Genomic DNA, 23810 nt, shown 5'->3' with positions numbered 1-23810 from the left:
TTATTAAAAACAAAGACTATGCTTACCACAATTTTCTTGTGACACTCTCAGCAGTGGCATCGTTGTGGACCCTTTCAAGTCAGAGGTGTATCTATAAACCAATTTGAATTGCTTTTATTTAATTAAACACGTGCAGGAATGTGTGCACATCCTCGTTGAAACAGTCACTGGAAGAAATAATTGACTTAAAGCAGTGGGGTTGCTATTGTAAAATCAACTTTAGTAACGCACTGAAATAAATATGTGCAAAAGAATGAGTGAGGAATAAATGTGTTCATTGCTTCCAGGGTGTTATTCATTCTTTGGACTTCTCATAGTGTTAGCAGTTCTGTTCAGGGCTAAAAATGATTGCTTTCTGGGTCATCTATTTATTCTTTGGCCTCTATTAGTGTTAACAATTCTGTTTAAGGCTAAATGTGATTGCTTTCAGGGTCAGTTATTTATTCTTTAGATTTCTATTAGTGTTAACAACTTTTTAAAGCTAAATATGATTTTGGAGAATAGTCACAAATCAATATCAGATGCGATGGGAAACAAAAATGGATTTGATTAATTTTTGCCTGCAGCCTATAAATTGTCTCTGATGGCCTTTCCTAAACAGAAGAATCAAGAACATTTTCAGCAACAATAGTAGAATTTGAATAAATGTATAGAAATGTCTCATAAGTTCACAGCTTTGAGGGTCAACAGCCCTTTTTATGTGTAAATTTCTGCATAGACCTTAATTTTTTTTTCTAGTCCATCCTATTACTTTGTAATTATAACCATAATATTTTTGTAGCAGGCCAAATTACTTTTACTCCAAAGCCTAAAGCTCATTCACAGACATTCATTGTAACATTGGATTTTTTTTCAGTGTGTAGCAGTTAAATTTCCATCCTGCATATTTGATAGCTTCTGCTACGTATAATCACGTCCACTGAGTACTTGCTACCTATCAGTAGGCACTATTATTTTTATTCCCATTTGTTACAAATGAGGAAAGAAGCCCAGTTGGGCAAAATAACTTTCCCTTATCAAAAAGTTCCCTCATCAACTTTATATTATACTGTTACAATTAGTAACAGATGTAGGATTAGATCTTAGGTAGTCTGAGTACATAACCTATTATTTTAGCCTTCTTAATATGTGAATAGTGTGGAAGTTACATTCAGCAAAATTTACAATGCTTCATGTGTTCCTTTAAAAATAGTGTGCAGTCACTAGCATTAGACCAGTACTGGTTGTAGAGATTTTAACTGGTGAATATGTGGGTTGAAATGAAAAATAAACAAAAATCATTTTATCCAGATAATCTAGCAAAGTGTTAACTAAAAACTAATTGAAACTAAAAACTTCACATATCCTTCATTGTTTCAGCTTCACTGAATGCCTACTATGTGCTGCCTCCAACTAGAGTACCACCTTGGATCAGAGCCAAGAGCAGCAGTAAGTTGCTAGGCCAGGTTCTGAGGAAGCTCCACCTCCTGTGGAGTATCCTGGATGGGATAACTTCAGGACACTGAACACCCTTACTTTGCAGATTCCAGTGCAGGGTCCTGCAGGCTTAGTCTGTGTGGGCGGTAACCTGGGTCCTCTCTCTGCAACTAAGATCTCCTTCAATTCATGATTCATTTACTGTGTCTAGAAGGAAGCTACATAGCAGGACTACTGAAGAAATGCTACATGATATGTTGAGATAGGTTGAGGTTATGAATATGATCTGGTAGTCATCTCTGCTTGTTTCTTTGTCAGGAAACCAAGTCATGAAGCATTTTATTTCAGAAAAGAAGGGATAAGAGAAAAGCCATGGTAAGCTCTATAAATGCCCATTTTTTAGGACATGAAACACTCATCTGAATTTCTTCATATTTGATTTCTTACTATCTTATTTGCTTTAGAAACATGCCACAGCACAGGGATGATACAAGAAACACTTGGACATAGTTCAAATTAAATTATCTTCATTCCTTTTTATTTGAATACACCATGAGAAAATTGAGCTCTAAAATGCTCCTCCTGGGTATGCCTTGACAAAGAGCATTCTTGTTTCCCTGCAGCCAAGAGGACTGTGAGAAAGGGCAAGAAGTGCTGCTCTATTTCCAGGAGCAGGGCTCTACTGCAAGAATGGGTTTTCTCATGGCTGTCAGTTTACAAGAGAATTCCATGGGTCAAGCCTATAGTTAAATCAATTGCATGCCTATATGGGAAAAACTCTGCCTTATCAAACTTTGCCATGTAAATACATGAGTCTGGACTCTTTCACATACATTCAGGTATTCAAATTATTTCAAAACATATTTTAAAATTATGGTTGCAAAATATTTTGAATGCTCCTGAAGATAAATCAAGGCAGGCTTTTCTAAGACATTAAAAAATTAGTCACTACCCAGACTGCCTTTCTACCTGTTGTGGTCCAGGCCTTTTAGATCCATGGTGTTCCTCCAGCCATTCCTGTTAGCTCCATAATTAGAACTAATGCACTCCCTAGACCCCAGTGACATGCTCCATTGCTGTTGGATTGTCCTGTTTTATGAACAAATTTCATTTGGTCTTCGAATTATCAACTTGCAGAAAATCCAGCTGAAGGTTTATTTAAAAGAAGATAGCCATTTGGACTGAATTAACTGGCCTGTTCAATCCAATCACTTCTTGAATAATCTAGATTTAATCAAGTCACTTTTACCCTCAAAAATTGGTTCCTAAATAACAACCACATCTTAATCTGCTAAACTCCCACTTTTTCCCTACGAGAGCCCTCTGCTCTGGACAAACCCATGAAGCCGTGGCCATCAAACATGCTACTGGTCATCCAGTTTCTGTGTTTCACCTAAATCTACCCCTATGTATAAGTGAACTAGAGAAACAGACTTGATTCTCTAGCACTCAGGTGTGCTAACTTATGTTAAGAACCTTTATTTTAGGATGTGTATAGGTTAGAATTAAGTTCAGCTGTCAGTAATAGAGATCTACTGACAGTGACTTAAACAGTTTAAATGTCTATTATCCTACTTTTTCTGTTTTTTAAATAGGAGACAGGGCCTCTCTCTGCTCCCCAGGCTAGAGGGCAGTGGAGTAATCACAGCTCACTGCAGCCTTAAACTCTTGGGTACAAGCCATCCTCCTGCCTCAGCTTCCTGAGTAGCTGAGATTACAGGAATGTGCCATAGTACCTGGCATATTACCTTATATTTTAAAAGTTGAGGGGTATTTTTTACAGGTCCGGTGTGGTAACCCTGTCTTTACCCATTTTGTACTGCTGTAACAGAATAGAACAGACTGAGTAATTTATAATGAACAAAAAATGTGTTGGCTCATGGTTCTGGGAACCATGGGAAGTACGAGGCTGAGGGGCTGGCATCTTGCAAGGGCCTTCTTGCTACATCATCCTAGGGAGGAAGGGCCAAGAGTGGGATGAGAGGGAGGGAGACAGAAGGAAAGGGCAGGAGAGAGGGAGAGAGAGAAAGAAAATGAGAGAGAGAGAAAGAAAAACGAGATAAAAGAGAGAGAGAGAGAGATTGAGAACAGAGAGCCAAACTTATCCTTTTGGAATCCACTTCTGAGATAGATAACAGCATTAATCTATTCATGAGGGCAGAGCCCTCACAGTCTAATTACCTCTTAAAGGTCCTACCTTTTAATACTGTTACAAAGGAAATCAAAATTTAACATGAGTTTGAGAGGGTACAAACATTCAAACCATAGAACTCTACAAAAATCTCACAGACCTAGACTTATTTCTTGCTGTTCTGCCTTCTGTTCTAAAGGTCACAAGAGGGCTGATAGAGCTGTAACTATTCACTTCACAGTAGAAGAAACAATAAGGAAAGAAGATGTGCTCCTCCTTTCTAAAGTGCCTTCTGGAGGTACTTTTGTTTTCCTCCCGTTACCCTGAGCTCATTGTATGGCCAAACCAGAGAGGCTGGGAAATGTAATTTTACAGCTGAACACAGTTAAGTTTCCATTATAAAGAAAAAGAAGGAGAAAGGATATTAGAGGCAAGAAGCTGTTCCTGTCACAGCATTAAAACTGAAGTTGGAAAAGAAAATTTTATCTTTCATTTAACATTCTATAAAACAACATTTATTGATGAAGTCACTGTCCTAGACACTAAGGATTCAAAAACTGAAATGACACAGTTCCTGTCTTCAGAATATCACAGTCTAATGGAGGAAATACATGTTCATGTCCATAGATGATTACATACTAGGTGTACCCATAGATTTTTATGAGAACAAGTAAGATAAACTCCCCACTCAGACAAGGGTGAGGAAAAGGAAGAAGGCTTTATGGAAGCCACAGAAGAAAAATATGGAAAGAAAGAAGTAGACTTTGGTCAGACAATATATCTGGCAGAGGTCAAATAAGATAAAGATAGAAAATATGTTCATTGGGTTTAATAACAAAGGAGACCTTTAGTGAGCTTGGGAAACACTGTTTCAGGGGAGTGCAGGAAATCAAATCCAGTGGGGCAAAATGTGAATGAATATTAATGATAAAGTTGAGAGAGAAAATACAGAAAACTCTTTTTTTTTTTTTTGAGACGGAGTCTCGCTCTGTCGCCCAGGCTGGAGTGCAGTGGCCGGATCTCAGCTCACTGCAAGCTCCGCCTCCCGGGTTCACGCCATTCTCCGGCCTCAGCCTCCCGAGTAGCTGGGACTACAGGCGCCGGCCACCTCGCCCGGCTAGTTTTTTTTGTATTTCTTAATAGAGACGGGGTTTCACCGTGTTAGCCAGGATGGTTTCGATCTCCTGACCTCGTGATCCGCCCGTCTCGGCCTCCCAAAGTGCTGGGATTACAGGCTTGAGCCACCGCGCCCGGCCCAGAAAACTCTTTAAGAAATGTAGCTATAAAGAGGAAAAGAGAAGGAAAATGGCAGCTAACAAGGTCTAGGCTAAGGAATGGTTTTTTTCAGGATAAGAAAAATATGAGGATACTTCAATACCACCAAGAACGTACAAAAAGAGACACAGAGACAGAAATACAAATAAAGAGAGGAGAGAGAGAGAGCAGGTGAGATTATCCTCTGAAATGGCAGAAATCAAAGTAAAATCAAATGCCAAGGCAAGTGATATCTAAGAAAATGATCATAAAACTGAGACGTATCTGAATATCATCTCTATATCTTCTGTGAAGTAGAAGTCCCAGTTCTGACACAGCGCTAGAGTCAGGGAGAAGAGTAATACATGCAGAAGAGTGATATGCTTTACATTAGCCATTATTGGCAATAAGAAGGACAGGAATGGGCAAAGAAAAGAAAGAAGAGTAGGAAGTAGGAAAGGACATGTATACTATGAAAATCTTTTCTCTCACCTCTGTCCCCAGTCCCCACCACGGAGGCAATTACTGTCACTAATTTATTGTGTATTTTTCCAGAGGTATTCTATATCAATACAAGAAAATATCTATATTTATTCCTTTTTCCCTTTTTACATTTCTACACATGGTGCAAACAATACACATTTACCTTCTTTTGGATAATTTAAATATGTAGAGGTATCCTGCTACTCTCCCAATCCCTGAGATACCATCATTAACTCCTCCCTATCTACGAACAAGATGACCATGTCAGAGATGATAACTGTCTTGCTCAAGATTCATGGCTGACAAATAAGTAGTGAAACAGGAAAATAGATTCCACCATTATATCCATATAATGGATCTGTATTACATTTGGAACTGTTCTCTCAACCTGAAATTAAATCTAAGAGAAAAATACACTTGGAAATTTAATCTCAGAATGAGTGACTTGAATGCTCCAACTATGCTGTCATCATCATGAAATATTCTCCTGCTGTGTTCTATTACTGTTTTGAAACTGTGTCAAAGACCAATTGATAGATAGTCCAGTCAGAAGATCCCAGTTGTGTATGGATATCAAGAGACACTTAGCTCTAGGAAGGTAGCCTTCTTATGCCTCTTACAGAACTTCTCTCTAATTCAGTTGGAGACACAGTGGCCCTGTCTGCCAATTTTAGATCACTCTCTCGCTACAATTTACATAATTTACATTTTAACCTTACTTATCTACCCAAACAGGCCAATGACCCTCCTCAAACAGCTGTGCGTTCTATTTCCTGAGTTTCTGCACTTGTTTCTTTCACTTGAAACTGCCCTTAACACTGCCTCGCTTGGACAGCTTCTTTATCTTTCCAAACATAGACTAATTCATTTGCTCATTCATTAAGTACATACTAAGTGCTGGCTACCATCCAGAAAGTTTCAGCCCAGAAGTTTTGATGGAACACAGGATAGGCAAGGGATCTGTACTCAGGAACTTGTACTCTAGTGTAGAAAGCAGATAATAAACAACTAGATGTATTAACTAGAGATTGTGGTTCTATGAAAAAAATAAACAAGGTATTGGAATGGGACATTACAAGAGTAACTCATTTTAGATTGTCAGAGAGACTAAGTTGAAACCTCAAGGGTGAGAAGGAGCCAGCTCTGTGGAAAGCTGGGGAAGGATGTTTCAGGCAAAGGAAAAGCAAGTACTATGGCCTTGAAGTGGTAAAGTGGCTTACCCTTTCTAAGAACTGACAAAAGGCCATTGTTGCTGGTGCATAAATGAGGGAGGGGACAGAAGAGAACATAAAGGGAGGAGGTTAGAGAGGTGGGGCAGACGCAGACCCTGGAAGGCTTTGTCAGTCAAGGTAATCGAACTCAACTCTAAGGATGATGGGGAAGGTTAAAAGGTTTGATGCAAGGAAGAAAAGAGATAATAACATCTGGTTTTGTTGTTAAACAACTAATTTGGCTACTTTGTAAATAATGCATCAGAAGAGACCATGTGAAAGTAGGGAATCTGTTGAGGTGTGTGTCATAGTCTGCACGATGGTGGTGTGAACTAAGGTAGTGGCTGCAGAGATGAGGTGGGATTAACAGGACTTGCTAGTTGATGTGGTAGGTGCCAAGGGTGACCCTAAGTTTCCATCCCTGCTAACTGGGTGGATGGCAGCACTGTAGCTCGCCTACACAGATCCTCTGTGGGGATAAATATGGTGTCTCTTCTGGGCAGATACAACCTCTTGGGCACTCAGCTTGTTGGAGAGGTGCCAGTGTAAAAAAGCTTCCTTCTTCTAGGCAAGTGCAAGCTATCCTGCTCCAGGGCATATAGTCCATTAAGGAATGTGCGGGTTGGAGTTCAGACCCCCTACCCCTCTGCAGGACACTTTTCTGCAACCTCACTTGGTGAGCTTGGTGTTATGCTCCTGGGATAGCCACTGCAATGTGGGAAACTGGGGCTGGTGCAGATTTGGTAGTGGGGTGAGAGTAGAGAGTCCCATATTGGCCACATAAAATTTGAGTTGCCCAGAGGATAAGCCAATAGGTGATATCAAATAAGAATTTGGATATGCCCATTGAGATTAGGGAAGAGCTAAAGATTACAATGAATAAATGTTGGAGTTGTTAGTATTCAGATGATATTAAAAGTCATAAGAATAAATGAGATCTGCCAGGCACGGTGGCTCACGCCTGTAATCCCAGCACTTTGGGAGGCCGAGGTGAGCGGATCACCTGAGGTCAGGGGTTCGAGACAAGCCTGACCAACATGGCGAAACCCCGTCTCCACTGAAAATACAAAAATCAGCCAAGTGTGGTGGCAAACGTCTATAATCGCAGCTACTCAGGAGGTTGAGGAAGGAGAATTTCTTGAACCCAGGAGACGGAGGTTACAGTGAGCCGAGATTATGCCACTGCATTCCAGCCTGGACAACAGAGTGAGACTCTGTCTCAAAAAAAAAAAAAAAAAAAAAAGGTAAATGAGATCACTTAAAGAGGGAAAGAAAGCACCCAGGGTAGACAACCAATGAACTCTGAAATGTAAGGTTCAGGTACAAGAGAAACACAAATAGCAGAGACTGAGAATGAAGAGCCACTGGGGTAGAAGAAAAATCTAGTGAGGTGGAGTAGCCCTAAATCCTAGAGAAGACTGTTACAAGAAGAGGGTGGTACTCCACTGTCAAATGCTGTTGAAAAACTGAGTTGGATGAGGTCAAAACAATATTCTTTGGATTTAACACTAAGGAAGTCACTAGCAACTTTTATAAGAGTGGATCAGTAGATTGCTAAGAACAAATAGTAGATAGAATGAAGTGGAAAGTAAACAGGTGAAGGAAGCAGCTACCACTGGAAGAACACTCTAGCAATTTTGCTTTGCAGAAGATTAGATAAATGGAGGCAGTGGTTGAAGGAGTATGTAGAGCAAATAAAGGTGCTTCTTCTACAGACTGGAGTCACTTGAGTACGTCTGTATCCCATGCTCCTTCCTCCAGGATGGCTGACGTGGCCCTCAGAGTCTGGCTTGGGCACACACCCTATGCAGTTTCTATGCAAATCAAGCATACCGCCTTCTAGGATGTTGCTTGCTATGTTGTGATTGTTCTGAATGTACTGGCATTCTCAAGCCTCTGACTGTCACTCCGCAGTCCTCCCCTGGGGGTGGGTGACAGGTTAGGTTCCCACTTACTAATGAGCTCATTTACATTCATGGAGCTTCCAGTATCTGCATCTTTAAATAAATCTCTATATTTGGTTCAAAAGATGAGAAGGTAAGCAGTCAGTTATCTGGAAAAGCCTGATATCCCCCACCTCTCAATTCCTCCGAAACACGTAGTCCGATATTTGACTTGCTGTGAAAAAGAAATACATCCTTTTGGAAATTGTTCTTCACAAGAGAAAACACTGCTCTGGCTGAAAGGTGACATCGTTAGCATATAAACTGTATATTGCATTCTACTGGAGGTTTTCAGTGTGCACAAGAATTGGTCACAAAGAACAAGTTTGTCCCTGTATAGACTTGAACAAGTGTGTGTGTGTTTAATTCTAAGGACACCAGAGTTTTCAGATGTTACTTCTTTACTGGTTTTGTTAGCTTGAGAATGGGCCCTGTCCTGACCTTGCATATACTTAGCATGTTCCCAGCAGCAGCATCTTGGCAGGGCACTGCCAGGAAGCGAAACAACCACACAGCCCTTCATTTGTTTCTAGGACAACGCGTAGTAAGTATGTAGGACGTGTCTGGCCGCCTCCCAGCTGTGTACATTTGCTGTCAAAGTATGCTGGTGGCCCAAGAGTGATTTCAGAAGAAAGGGCTGCCTGTCAGCTCTGAGGAAATGGTAGCAAACAAATAAACTGCTCCCAGACCCCTGGGTCAGCCCATGGTGTTGGGTCTCCACTCCAACAACTAATTCTTCTGTCCTCTCTTGCCATTGATTGGCACGATGAACGCAGGAAGCAGGTGAGAGAAGATGGAGCAAGTGAGGGGCTGTGTGCTGACAAGGAGAGTGTGAGAGAGCTACAAGGACCTCTCCATCCTCAGGGCTCCAATTAAATGACTTCCTTCCCTGGGGCTAAAGACAGGTCATGAGGGATAAAATTATCAACCCAGGAAAGAGAAGACGTTTATAGCTTCTGCTACTTTTACAAAAATAGATTAAAGGAAAGATTGTTTTTTCCACCCTTTTCAGCCTGTGAACTTCCTTAGCCCTGTGCATAACTTGCTCATTTTTCCAGAAATAGGAGACTTGTGGTCGTTAAGTGCATCGTACATACTGCTTATAAGGCGACGCGCTCTACCTTAGAGAGGTGTTTTACTCAAGCTGCTCCTTCTTCCTGCCTTTCTTCCCTTCCTCCTTTCTTCCCTCCTTTCTCTCTTCCTTTTCTTTATCTCTTTTTCTTCTTTCTTTCTCTTTCTGTCATTTTTTTCTCTCTTTCTTTCATTCAGCTTCATGAGATATAATTTGCATAATATAAATTCAGGTTTTACAGAGTTATGCAACCAATACCACAATTCAATTTTAAAATATTTCCATCACCCTCAAAACAGCCCTTCTGTCTATCAGCAACCACTCTCCATTCCCAGCTCCAGGCAACCCTTAGTCCACTTTCTGTCTATATGGATTTACCTTTATGGGACATTTCATATAAATAGAATCATATATATATATGTGTGTGTATATATAGTGGGTGTGTTTGTATCTGACTTCTTTCACTCAGCATAATGTTGTTAAGTTTCACCCATGTTCATCCATGTAGTTGCATGTGTGAGTACTTCGTTTCTTTCTATTGCTAAATAATATTCTTTTGTATTGACATACTACATGTTGTTTATCCATTTATCAGTTTATTTGCATTTGAATTGACTCCACTTTTTGGTGACCATAAATAGTGCTGCTATGAACATGTGTACGAGTATTTATGAGAACATGTTTTTATTTATCTTGGGTAGATACTTAGGAGTGGTCATTTGTAAATTTTTGTTCAACATTTGTAAATTTTTGTTCAACATTTTAAAAATTGCCAAACTGTTTTCCAAAGTCACTGCACAATTTTACATTTCCATCAGCAATGGATGAGAGTTTATACACATGATCATCAACGTTTGCTATTGTCTGTCTTTTGGATTGCAGTCAGCCTGGTGGGGTGAAGTGGTATTGTAACCTTTCTTATAGGAGTCAGATTGAAGAAACCAAATTTCTAGGTTTGGCTGGCTTGGCAAGGAGACATTCTGAGATGTAGAGACCAAACAAAACGAGGATAAAGAAATGACTAAAATGACAAGTGGTTACAGTTTTTAAAAAGAAATGTTGAAAAGGAATTATTAATTTTAAGGATCAACAATAATGAACAGGCTGAACCCCATGACTCATGCCTGTAATCCCAGCACTTTGGGAGGCCGAGGGGGTGGATCACTTGAGGTCAAGAGTTCGAGACCAGCCTGGCCAACATGGTGAAACCCCATCTCTACTAAAAATACAAAAATTAGCCAGCATGGTAGCACAGACCTGTAATTCCAGCTACTTGGGAGGCTGAGGCAGGAGAATCACTGAACCCAGGAGGCGGAGGCTACAGTGAGCCAAGATCATGCCACTGTACTCCAACCTGGGTGATAGAAAGAGACTGACTCAAAGGAAAAAAAAAAAAGTAATGAACAATTCATATATACTCTTATTCTCCAAAGGGAGAGAGGCAGAGAGAGGGGGTATAAGAGAAAGAAGAGGAAGAAGAAGGAGGAAGAGGAGAAGGAGGAGGAGAAGGAAGAGGAGAAAGAGGAGAACAGGGAGGGAGAGGAGGAGGGGGAGAAAAAGAAGAAGATAAAAAATAAAAAGAAGAAGAATCAATTTATCATATCTCTCTCCTTGCTTCCTTGTGGTACACACCCCTATCTCCTATTCCAGCAATACAAGGTTGTACATTTACATCTTTTGGGACATCTGAGATATAAACGATGCTCACCATCTGGTTTGCTACTCCAGAACAGTAGTAAGTGGAATGTATGTCAGGTTTTCTCTGTAGCAGTTGTAATCAGTCCACGTGGCAACCACACTGAGCTATTCTGATTTAAGGAGATACTTCACAGCTGGTAAACTGATAAGCTGGTCAAATTTAATAATTCTAATTTCTGTTTTTCCACATACTTATAATTTTCCCCAGTAAGTATTATGTTCATCTTGCATTATTAATAAAAATTATAGGGTGTTTTGATCATTTTTGTGACTGCTGGGACAGTTCTTAATCTTCCATGCTTTTTAAAGAATTTTGATTAAGCAAAGCACTACTAATTTTCAGACAGCTACATCTGCTTAGCTTATATAACTAGGTTTTTATAAGTTTCTTTCGAATTTTGTCTGTGCTGTAAATTGTTTGAAAACTCACTGGATAAAAATGACAATTTCTCACCATTAGTTCACACATTGTGAATGTTTGTGTATCCTGGAGTGGTCTTACCACTTTTAAATCAGCTTTTCCTAAGTTAATTAACTTTAAAAAATGATAAACTTATTTATGTCTACTGATGTTTACCTGTTTAGCACTAGTCTCAACTGTTCTTCAAATGTATTTTTATATTCTTTTTATTTTGTATTCATGAAAGAAAAAAATAAAACCTCTAAGAGGAATGAAGGCCTATTTTTAGTGTACTATTTGATGGATGTTACTGAAAAGAACATACAAGTTGTAATTGTTTTCCTAATGTTGGAAAGCAAAACCTAGAAAAGTACCACCTTAATCTGCACACACTTTTGTTAATGGTCATCAATGGATGTGGTTGAATGTGATTAGGTCTTTTTACAGAAAGTTTTATGATTTACTGCTCCAGTAAAATTAAAATAACCAAGTGTCCATTCTAATATTTTTCAATGACTCGACTCTACTTAATCTCTCTTATCTCTTCCCACACCCAAGGCCATGCCTTCATCTCTAGCAGTGCACACCTACCTGATATGCCCTCAGAGCATGTTTCTCTATTTGTTTTAGTCAAACCACTCACTCCTCTTCTGCAAAGCCTTACTTACAGCTCCCGTCTCTATGGAGTATTCCCATCACCTTTGACCCGGAGACCACGGTTATCACCGTGGCCACTGCGCAGCACTGCTTCTTCCTCTCTCCTTCACGTATCACTCAAGTTTGACCTTCTAGCCCAGAAAGCACACAGACAGTCTAAACTCAGAAAAAAAATACTATTTAGTTCCACATTGGTTTGCAGAGCTTTCTGGTTACAACACATTTTGAAGAGAGACTTCTAGATTTTGTCTTATTTCTAAGTTCAGGTAAGCAAATTAACCCAAAATGATCATTTCTGGGAGAACATCAATCTTTGGAAATTTTGTTCAGCCATTTCATATTGAGGCATTCGTGTTTTTACTTTGCTTGTATTAATTAAAATCTAATAGCTGAAGAGACTTTTCAGTACCCCTAAATGTTTCTACTTTGAGATTTAAATGTTTTTGCTTATAGACCATACCATAAACCCTTGTTACTTGTGTTTGGTTAGTTCATTTGTCTTCTGCCTTGCACCACTAAGCCCAGTATTCCAATATTAGCTGATCTCCTTAGTCTTTCCATGGCTACGGACTACACAAATGCATGCCCTTGGTCAGAAGTAGGTGTGGCAGGAAGAAAGCCAAGGTCAACACTGAGAGGAGCTGGGGAACAGATGTGATAATTACTTTGACACTTTAAAATGTGCCCTAGTTTGCTCTAAGCTCATTCATAAACAAATAGTTTCAAACATTATTGGAGATTTCATAGGCACTTCATGAGTATTTTCAAGGCTGCATCAATTAAGCAAGCAACTAATCATTTCATTTGCCTTTTTCAGGGTATGTCAGAGGAGATGTGGAGAGATAAGATATACAGACGGAAATTATTAACCACGTGAAATAATTTCCCTAGAAGTACCTAACCAATGTAAGCAAGTGTTAGGTATTTCTAGGGAAGAAATGTAACTTTTTCTCTGAGAGACTGGGAATGTATTCATAGCTAAAGGGACACTTGGCCTGGACTTTGAAGGATGGATACAATTTCAATAGACAGGGGAAAGGTGTCTTATGGAGCACACCGTACAGAGGCAGAAAAATGATGAGGCATTTTCAGGGAATTTTTGGTAGTTATTTTGACTGAAGCAAGAAGTTTGAATAGAGAACAGGCAAATAAAGTTAGTCAATAAAGGTCTTGCAGAACCTTGAATGTCAGATGAAGGAGTTGCACATTTTGCTATAGAGAATAGAAAATCTTGCCACATCATTGAGATGATCAGCGTATGACAAGATGGCAGCAACACGTCCCCTGGACTGGAGGACAGGAGGCCTTGGGGACCCAGAGGAAACAGACTTCCCCGTGGCAATTGTATGTGAGGGGAAGACATATCATTGCTTAAGCTAGGACAGTGTCCATGAAAACGTAAAGGAAAAGACCACTGTGAAAAACGGTGTGAAGAAGTAAAGGAAGGGATTTCCTAGCAGGTAGGATGTGCCAGACAGGGTAGAGAGCAAAGGCAAGAGGACCTCAGATCTGCAAATCCGGATGACTATGGTAATATTTTTGTTAGTAAGTTGCGCAGAGAAATCAGTGAGAGGAGAGAAAATACTAAGTTCAGTTTTTGACATGTGTTATTTTAAGTGATTGGAAGAGGAAATTTCGGCAGGCATTTAGAAATGCGTTTGCCTAATGTAATTTAAGCGTCCATATTTTACAAAGTTAATTAAATTTCCTTCACTCGAGGTCCTTCCCTCCCGGGAAAAGTGAGCATGAGTCACACTGAAAAGCTCCTGCCTGGAGGAAACTGCAGATTCCATTGCTGTGAGGCCAGTTGTTTCCTTGCAAAGTGACAAACGAGGTAACATGAACCTTCCAAAGTCAGTTGGGTTGTCTTTGTCTTTCCGTATCAGGTAAGAAGAGGACAAGCCCTGCCCTGTCCCAAGAAGTGTTAACAGGCGCTGGAGCTTTATCTGCAGCTGCACTCGCTTCTCCCTCCTGCAGACATTCTTGCGGCTTTCCGGTCCCACGGGGACAGCTCCCAGGCTCCTGCCTCATGGCAAAATAATAAAGGCCTCCCCGCACAGCCAGCCAGCTTCATTCATTCACGTCACCGACAGACACGCCTAGCCGGCCTTGTTAAACGTTCAGGGAGCGCCCGGGACTTAGCCTAGGCCCCCTCCCGGCTGTGCCGCTGGGGGATGCGCAGCCCCTCGCACCGACTGAGAGTGTGGGTGGCCGGCGCGCCCCGTCCAGCTGCCGGCCTCTCGGGAGAACAATGCGTCTGTCACCCAGTGACTGATAGGGCAGCGAGGGTTGAAAGGGAGGCGCACGTCTGTCCTGTCTTCCCACCAGGCTGGCTTGTGCGCCTCCCACTGCTCTTAGGCAAAGAGCCAGCAACAGGGCCCCCGGACGATTCTTGACCAGGACGTACGCGGTCAAGGCGTAGGAACAGCCAGGGCCGACTTTCGCTGCTGACTACACCCGCGGGGTGGGGATGCCCAGGCAGAAGAAGTGCAGCCATCGCCTTCACGTAACTCCAGGCCTTGGGTCCTGCCCTCCTGCTGCCGACCACAGCCCCTCTTTCAAGAGAGGCTGGAGGGCATGAGGACTGATAAACTCGCCTGCAATTGTCTCCATGGGCGACCCTGCAGGAGGTCAGGCTGCCTGATTATCGCTCAGGAATCCTGCTGTGGGCTATTCCTGGCTCTGACCCTCACCTGCTCTCTAACCTCAGACAGTCCCTTTTGACTGCCCTTATGCTCAATTTCCTATTTTCGTCAATACTCAGATGCCCTCTGCGACATAAACCAGGGGACGTTTGGACAAATATCAGTGACTCCTACCCCTGGGAGAAGGCTAGTGTTTTGAACGATCCATTTTAAAGAACAAAATCCTGTTAATTACTTTCCAACGTGAATATAAGCATACACACAATGCACACATTCATATATATTTTCATAGGATTCTTTCATATACACATATATTTACTACTAGTCAGTAAACTATAAACGTTCCTTCAGGAGCTAGTAAAATAAACAAGACTTATATAATAATTCAATTGATCATTGGCAGTTCATTTAAGATTATTTATCTTTTTAAGCACAGCCTTACTGTAATCTGGTTTCCACACCCCTCAGGTGCACCCTAATTCTTTTGAACACAAGTCAGTCTCAAAAATCCTTGTTACTGGGGTGATGATTAGATTCCACAGAACATAGAAGAAACCCTTCATTAAATTTTCAAAATTAAGTTAGGGACAGAACTGGAATGAAATGGTTCCCAGGAGTCTGAATTTCCAATTAAGTATTCTGTTTGTATCGTATAGCTTATTCAGGATCTGATTCTTCAGCTAGGTTATAATTTTCTAGAAGGCAATACTATGCTGTACATCTCTATTCTCGACACAGAGAACTGTGCCTTGCATACAGTCGGTGCTGAATAATGGCTGCTACTGGACAAGTTGATTTCTCTAAAATCCCTGGAAAGAGAGATAAGCAAAGAGAAATATGGATTAATTTAGTGCTACGAAGGGAAAAAGAAACTCCACTACTCTATAAAATACAAGTGAGACCTAAAAAAGAGATAGGTGACACCTATACATAGATAACAACTAGAAACTTTGGTTATACTGGCACTTGCTGTAATTCTGACAGACATTTCCATGGACAGAAAAGAGCCTATGAGGTCAGTTTTAAGAGAAGAGTAATAGATGATGGCTTAGGAAAGTTTTTCTGGAAAAAAAGAAGAGAACTTCTGGCTTGATTTTGCAGTACTATTATTACAAGTAGGTCACAGATAAAAAACTGTCTGTGTCCAGACTATTCAGAAATCAAACTGCAGCCACAAGAAGCTAAAGAAATGCTGCAAAATGTAAATCGGACGAGTGAGACTTTTGATTGTTTTAGTTAGAAAAATATAACTGTGGTAGGTCATGTGGGTGAAGCTGGTGGACATTATGCTAAGTGAAATAAGCCAGGCACAGAAGACAAATATTGCATGATCTCACTCATATGTGGAATCTAAAAACGTTAAACTCACAGAAACGGAGAGTACAATGATGGTTGCCAGGGGCAGGGGAGGGCGAAACAGCATTATGTTGGTTGAAGTTTAAATAAAAAAAATTTAAGGAAAAAAAAAAGCTAGAAAAGATGCTTTGGCAAAAAAAGTTTTTAGAATGGAGAGAGAAAACCTATCAAATTTCAGTGGACGTGAAAGAGACAAAGTGTGAGGTAAATAGTCCCATCTGGTAAGGAACGGCTGAGTCAGTAGAGAGAATCAATCAAGAAGGGGATAAAAGGACAACCACACTGAAGTTCTTTAGGATGACCACTGAAGATCAAAGGGAAGAAAGGGACCAAAGGTAAAAGAAATTCAAAGGGGTATGATGTAACCACTGCATTCCCCTCAGATGCTTCTTCTGAAGATGGTTATTTGAAAAGGACTCCCCATGTACAACTTTAATACGGTTTAGCTCTGTGTCCACCAGAATCTCATCTCCAATTATAACCTCTAGGTGTTAAGGGAGGGACTAGGTGGGCGGTGATTGGATCGTGGAGGTGGTTTCCTCCATGCCGTTCTTGTGATAGTGAGTTCTCACAAGACTTGATGGTTTTATGAGTGTTCGACAGTTCCTCCTTTATATTAGCTCTCTCTAGCCTGCCACCATGTAAGACGTACCTGCTTCCCCTTCCACCATCATTGTAAGTTTCTTGAGGCCTCCCCAGCCATGTAGAACTGTGAATCAATTAAACTCCCTTTCTTTATAATTTACCCCATCTCACGTGGTGTTCTTCATAGCAATGTGAAAATGGACAAATATAAACTTCATGAGAAGGAGAGACAGAACATGGGGATATAGAACTACGACTCCCTTTTCTTTTTCTTTTATTTTCACTACAGGAGATGGAATTGGAAGAGAACACTGGACAGGGTTGAAGAAGGAAAATTCTCCCCTATTGTGAACATGAATTAAGATGATGTTGCTGCAAGTCCCCTTTCCTTGAATCTGTCTGATCAGGGCAACTTGCTGCCTTTCAGTGAGTCAGGATGTTTTATTTCAGGCAGCAGGAGCTAAGGCAGCAGCTTCTGTGGTTGTGGGCTACAGGGAGCTCCTGTGCAAAACTACAAAATATGCAGAATTGGTCTTTGTGCTTCTTTTACCTCCCTTTCGGAATCTCTCTCCTACCTCTTGCTCCTTTCCCCATCTTCCAGATACTCAGCACCCCCATGCTGCTTTCAGAGACTAATACCTTTAGCTCCCCTCACAAAGCACTTCCATGTAAAATAGCTTGTTTGAGCCACACCTCAACAAGCAATTCAACTTGTATGCTTTTAACACTCCTATGTTACAGAAATGTTAAGAAGTTATTTGCCCCAAGGTCATTAGTGAAGAAAATCTCAGAGCTGAGACTTGAACTCACATCCTCAGAAGTCCAGTTCTCTTGGGAGCACTTTCCATGGAGGAATTCTAGTTCTGATATGAAACTGCTCATTCTCCACACTGCACTGCCATGGCAGTCAGATAACAAAAAGAAAATTGGGGCCAGGCACAGTGGCTCATGTCTGTAACCACAGCACTTTGGGAGGCCAAAGTGAGATGATAGCTTAAGGTCAAGAATTGGAGATCAGCCTGGACAACAGAGCAAGATCCCCATCTCTACAAAAACAAAACAAGAAGGTTGGCATTGCTGTGACATCTACTTTCCCCATTTCCTCACTTTTATAAGCAATTATCCATTCCTCCTGGACTCAGCACAAACATTTACTACTCAGGCAAAAAGGCGGTTTGGCTCAGCAAGCTGGGAGTGATAGAAACTGTGAATCAACAGTTGAACAGGGAAGACATCCTGAAGTGAAAATGGGGAAGAACATGTGAGAGAAGGGAAAAAATAATAAAAAGCAGTGGGGCAGATACCCTGATGAGAAGGATTGTGCTTGAGGGTGAATTTAAGGGGGCCTAGCTGGGCAAGGTGGCATAAGCCTGTAACCCCAGCTCTTAAGGAGGCCTAGGAGGGAGGATGGCTGGAGCCAGGGGTTCAAGGCTGCGGTGAACCATGATCACACCACTGTACTTCAGCCTGGGCAAAAGAGCAAGACCCCATCTCAAATAAATAAATAAATAAATAAATAAATAAATAAATAAGGGGTCTATTGAGCTTGCTAAGCTATGGAAAGAGGAGTATGATGAGAGGAAATGCAGGCTCTCTCAGCTGGGGACCAGCAGAAAAGTGGAGAGGAAAGCAGAGCTGATGTGCTGCATACCTGGATAGTTGTCTTAACTTGATGGGGAGAAATGCTCCTTGTTCAGATCTGTCACCTTGGTATGTAGCACATCATCTGAGGTAGCTACTATGTATGTAGTTCAATACATATTTGTGGAAGTAAACCTTAACATTTATTCCAAGCAAGAACCAAGGTCAGGAAAAGAAATGGAATAAAGTAAAATAGAATCTGATATGGGCATGACATGAGTAATTAATCGCAAAAATAGAACCGAGGCCAAATGATAAAAGTTATTGGTATTCAGAGACAAACATTTGTTGTATTGCATTTGAGATGCCAAAGGCCAAAAGGAACAGAGAAACCACTGAGAAGCACCTGCTAATTTTATGAGGGAAGAAAGTGAAACAGAGAGAGGTGAAGTTCTCTTCCAAAGTATAAATAGCTAGTTAGGGGAAAAGAAAGAATTTGCACCTGGAAATGCCGATTTAAAACTGGAATAAGAACGAAAAGGCCAGCATCCTACCCCAGTCCCAGAGTGAAGAGAGCCTTGGCTTTACTTGCAGCAGAACTTGTTCAGGTTCCAGCTCAAATTCCTTTGTGATGCATGACAAGTCCTATAGGGTTTTCGCTTCTTGTATTATTTAAAACGTTTGGAGGATGATAATAACGACCCCCATTCCATCACAAAGTTGTTAGGGAAATTTGTGAGATAGTATATCAAAAGACTGTAAAAAATTTAAAAATTTGCAAGGGTAAATTATTTTGAATGTCTTTTAGTATTTAGACAAAAGGTTTCACTTTTTATAGTATAATTTTCCTTTATTGTTATTATTCTCATACAAAATCTGTGTCAGAACTAAAAACATTTTTTCAAAGTATGCTATTAAATCTCAAGTGATAAAGAAAATACTTGTGGTCTATACAGATTTACGTTAAAAAAAAGACTTCATGAAAACAATATTCTGCCTGCCAATCACATGGCAAGTCTTGTTTAGATAAGGTTTTACATTTTTTCTTTTTTCTATTTAAATTCTTTCTCATTTATCTATATGCTTATGGTTATATGTACAAGTTTATCTTTAGTTTCAAGTGTGGCATCTTGAGAAGTTTTGTTGCCTGCTGGACAGGTAGGGTGAATAGATTTTGAAGAATCCTAATGATTTTCCCCTTAGGGAAGCAAAAGGCTGTAGATAATGGGTTCCGAGTTTTCCTTTAGAAGGACTTTGAGTTATTGTTCTTGCTACCATATCAATTAGGGGGAAAGGACATTGTGAAAAGAGGTGTTTCAACTTTCTCACTGGAAATGTTGATGAAAGAGTTGATTCTCCTCCAAAGGGGAAAAAAAAATGGGAAAGGTGGTGAAATAACATTGGCAGACAGATGAATAGCTGGCTATTGAAACCAAAATATGGAAAATAACCCAGGCAGCTAGCTACCTTGAAGGAAAATTATGTAAATAAACTTGAATTTGAAAGAGAAAAATGCTAAATACATTCTGAGAAGTCCTAAGAAAATAGGAAATATCCCAATAGATATCCTGAGAAAATTGAAATCAGAAGGAGGACTAATGATTATAAATCAAAGAACAAAACACACAGCCCCCGAGACTAGCAGGGTTATATATGGTAAGAGTTTTGGGGAGAAGAATCATGGGGAATACAGAAATGTTTGAATGGCATGGACGAGGGTATAGGTTATGTTAAAACATAATGAGAAGCCTCTAGAACTAGAATATCAAAGAATGGTGACTTACCCACCAAAGGTAATGGTTTAGGAAGAAGACTGACACCATAAACATTCTTAGAAAAACTAAATAATAGAATCAAAACACTATTATTAAGAGAAAAGAGAAGATAACTAATAAGCAAGGAAAGACAGACAAATTAGAGAATGAAAAAATAAGGGAGAAATTATATAAGGAAAATCATCCGTCATGGATAATTGTTTGGTCTGGTTTGGTAGTACGTTTGCAGGTTTGATATTTTGTACATATTTTAAAAACTAGATCGCTAAATACAATGGAGGTGAGAGGAAAAGATGAAAAAAAACCAAATAAAATCTAAAGTTATGAAAGAATTTTTAAAAATAAATTCAAATAATATTCAAGAAGTTTCTCCAGTACCTAAGAGGAAAGTCTTCTTGCAACTCCATATGAAAATGAGGAAGAAGTCTGCTTTGTATGAAGCATAAGCATTTTCCTAGTTTAAAGCTATAAGGAAATTTGGATGACCACAAACTCTTAAGTTTTTTAAATGACTAGGATATAAAAGGAGAAAGCCCAAAGCAACTTGTGGGGGATGTCTAATGTTTTAATGTCTAATACTTACCACATGTTAAGTTCATCTCTGCTCCAAAGAGTTTTAAAGATACTAATATATAGGAGTATCATATAAAATTATTTTACTATTTGTGTTCTTATTTAAATAATCATATTTCTGTCAATATTGATATTTGAGCTCTTAAATTTGACTTTTTGTATCATCAGGGAAATGTCAAAGGACACTCAGAAAGTAGTTTTATAAAACTTCCTAGCGCAAGAACTTTGTTGAACTATCAAGGGAAATAACGGTAAATTAAAAATTCTTTGCCCTGGCTTTCATTGGTGCCTAAAAACCCAGGCCGAAGCATCAACTGATGCATTACCATCAGATTATTTACTTCACAGATCAGTGACTAAGTTTATAGGAGCCTGGTTTTCATGGAACAGCATGGATTTTTCTTTTTCTTTTGATATCTGGTAAGTATAAGTTTACAGGTGTACCTGTTTCCTGCTGTTCTGAAAACGCGACCCGGCTCTCTCTGTGACAGGATCACACCACAGCTCGTAGCCACTCTGGGCAATAATCTGCAAATGATAAAGTCTTTACAGAGCAGACCTGCATGTGTACTTGCAGAAAGGTCTCTGTCAGACACAGCCGGTGCCTGTGATATCTGAGAGTAGGTCAGCAGGACTGGCTCGTTCAGCAGCTCAGGAAGCCAACTTCCAAAGGCAGGAGCAGAACCCTCTGCGTGTGACTCTGATGGAGCAGATGGTCCTTCGGGCTTCCCTAAAGCCAATGGTACCAAATAAAAGAGAACATCATCTACCCTTGAAACTGCTACGTGGCTTTAAGAGGAAGAAAAATGGCAAGCATGGACCTTAACCCCCAGATGACAGCAAAATGGGCAGAAAGCAAGCCATCTCAAAAATGTCAGTGGAAATAACTTCGAGACCACTGGGAAATGTTTCAACTTGGAATAAAACAATACAGTGTATTTGGCAAGTAAGCATGGGGTGTGGAGTGTTAACTTCTGTTCCTGAGCTAGGATTCTTAAAGCATCGCACACACATGACACCCTCACGGACACTGGATAAATGGGGAAGAATTTTCTTAGCTGAAATAAATAGCACTCATCTTTACCAAAGGAAGTTTCAAAGCCCGAGACCTTATTTGGACAAAAACATGAAATACGTTCTTACATAAACCTGGCCCTGGGCCATTTATTCAGATAAATCATATTTTCTCACTTTAAGTTCTTGAATTCTAAAGTTTGCGATAGAGAGGGCTAAAGAAGCAAACTTAAGAAAGATTAAATAGCATAATCAGGTAGCAGAACTTGAATGCAAAGTGCTCTGAATCCCAGGAAACTTGGGACTTCATTATTTATTTTTTTAATATCATTATATGAAAAAAGTAATTTATGCAACATTTTATGTTTGATTAAAATAACATAAATATGATAAATATACCTTTGTCCTTACTGATATATGTATTAAGCACTTTGAACCTGAGGAGTTTTTGAAAAAATGAAAAGTATAACCTACTCAATAAAGAAAAGACATTTAAGGTGATGGGTATCCCAGTTACACTGATTTGATCTTTATAAATCACATGAATTTATTAAGTTAAAGCATGTACTTCCAAAATATGTACATCTATTATGTATCAATAAAAAATTTTAAAGCCCCACAAAATTGCTGTGTCAAAAAAACAACAAAAAAAGCACGAGCTGTTCAAGAAAACTAACTCCATTAATTCACAGATTTGTTTTATTTTAATCAAGCACAAAACTATGGCGGTATAATGGGGCTTGTTATTATTTTCTGTTGCAATTATTTGGTTATTTTATAATGCTTTTACCTAGATTAACTTCATTCTCTTATATGTTTTGTTTCTATATAACTTTGAGCCTATATAAAAATCACAATAATGTTTAAAATTTGCTTTTCTGTCACCATTACGGACATTTAAGTAACTCTTTAGGAAATGACAAGTGAGAAGGAAAAAATCCCCATTTGCAGCAATAGCATCAACACTGGTAGAACTTCAGTATAAGAATTACTCTATAGTTTAAACCTTGTGACTATCTCCATAACCATCTATGAATGGATACATATATGGCTACAAATGAGCTTAGACTCAAGAGAGATGAAATCGGTCTCCATTCTATGTGTTTTACATTTCAATCTCCTTCTGCCCCTTGCCAGTGCTCCAGATTGCTTTCAGTCCAGTCAGACTCTACTTCAAAGACAAATCATGAATCAAGTTTAGGATAATAATAACAATAGTTAATAGTAATTGGGCACTTATTTCACTCTGAGGTGTGCTAACTCTTCACATTTATTCGATCATTTAATCCTCACAATTCTACGAGGTACGTATCTTTACTACATTTTAGGGATCTAATATGCACCCCACACACATGCTGACATCTCTGAAACTAGGATGCATCCTCCAAAACAGAGGAGTCATTGAATTCTGCTTTCTTAGTTAAATATAAATTAATGGTGCATTTACAATTAACAATGTCTTAGAATGGAAGACACATAGCCCTTTCCTCATTTTATGAAGTTTTAAATTAAGTCTAGAGAGGTTGAAGAACTTGTCCAGGACCACGTGACTACAGGAACTTAGGCAGTCTGGCTGCAAAGCACACACGGAAAGCCATTCTTGCCTCCCAAACTCTTCTCCATCAGTCTCCCTGGCCCCTTTCCGGGGGCATTTCTCACAAAATCATAAGCCCTCCCTCAGGAATGAAGTTCATACAGTCTACATTTAAATCCATCTCTGGGTTATACAAAAATCAGCAACTCTAAAAGACCAGGAATAGAAAAGACTATTTTGTCTTAAAAGACAAGAAAAGGAAGAAAGAATAAGATAGGGGAAAAAACCCATACTCAAACAATCACTCCTGACTTTATATATATATTTTTTAAATTCAAACTTTCAATTTAAAGAACTAAACTTTTAGACCAGCTAAATTAAGAAAGAGATATTCATTTAATGAAGCCTCAAATGCTAATTTATGTTTGAGATTATACCCAATTACCAAAAACAGAAGAGTATAGACGGTTTTTCATATTTTC

The sequence above is a fragment of the Macaca thibetana genome, chromosome 4 (assembly GCF_024542745.1).
Source record: "Macaca thibetana thibetana isolate TM-01 chromosome 4, ASM2454274v1, whole genome shotgun sequence".
Taxonomy (NCBI): Eukaryota; Metazoa; Chordata; class Mammalia; order Primates; family Cercopithecidae; genus Macaca; species Macaca thibetana.
The sequence above is the reverse complement of the archived record's forward strand: the minus strand, read 5'-3'. Positions refer to the sequence as shown.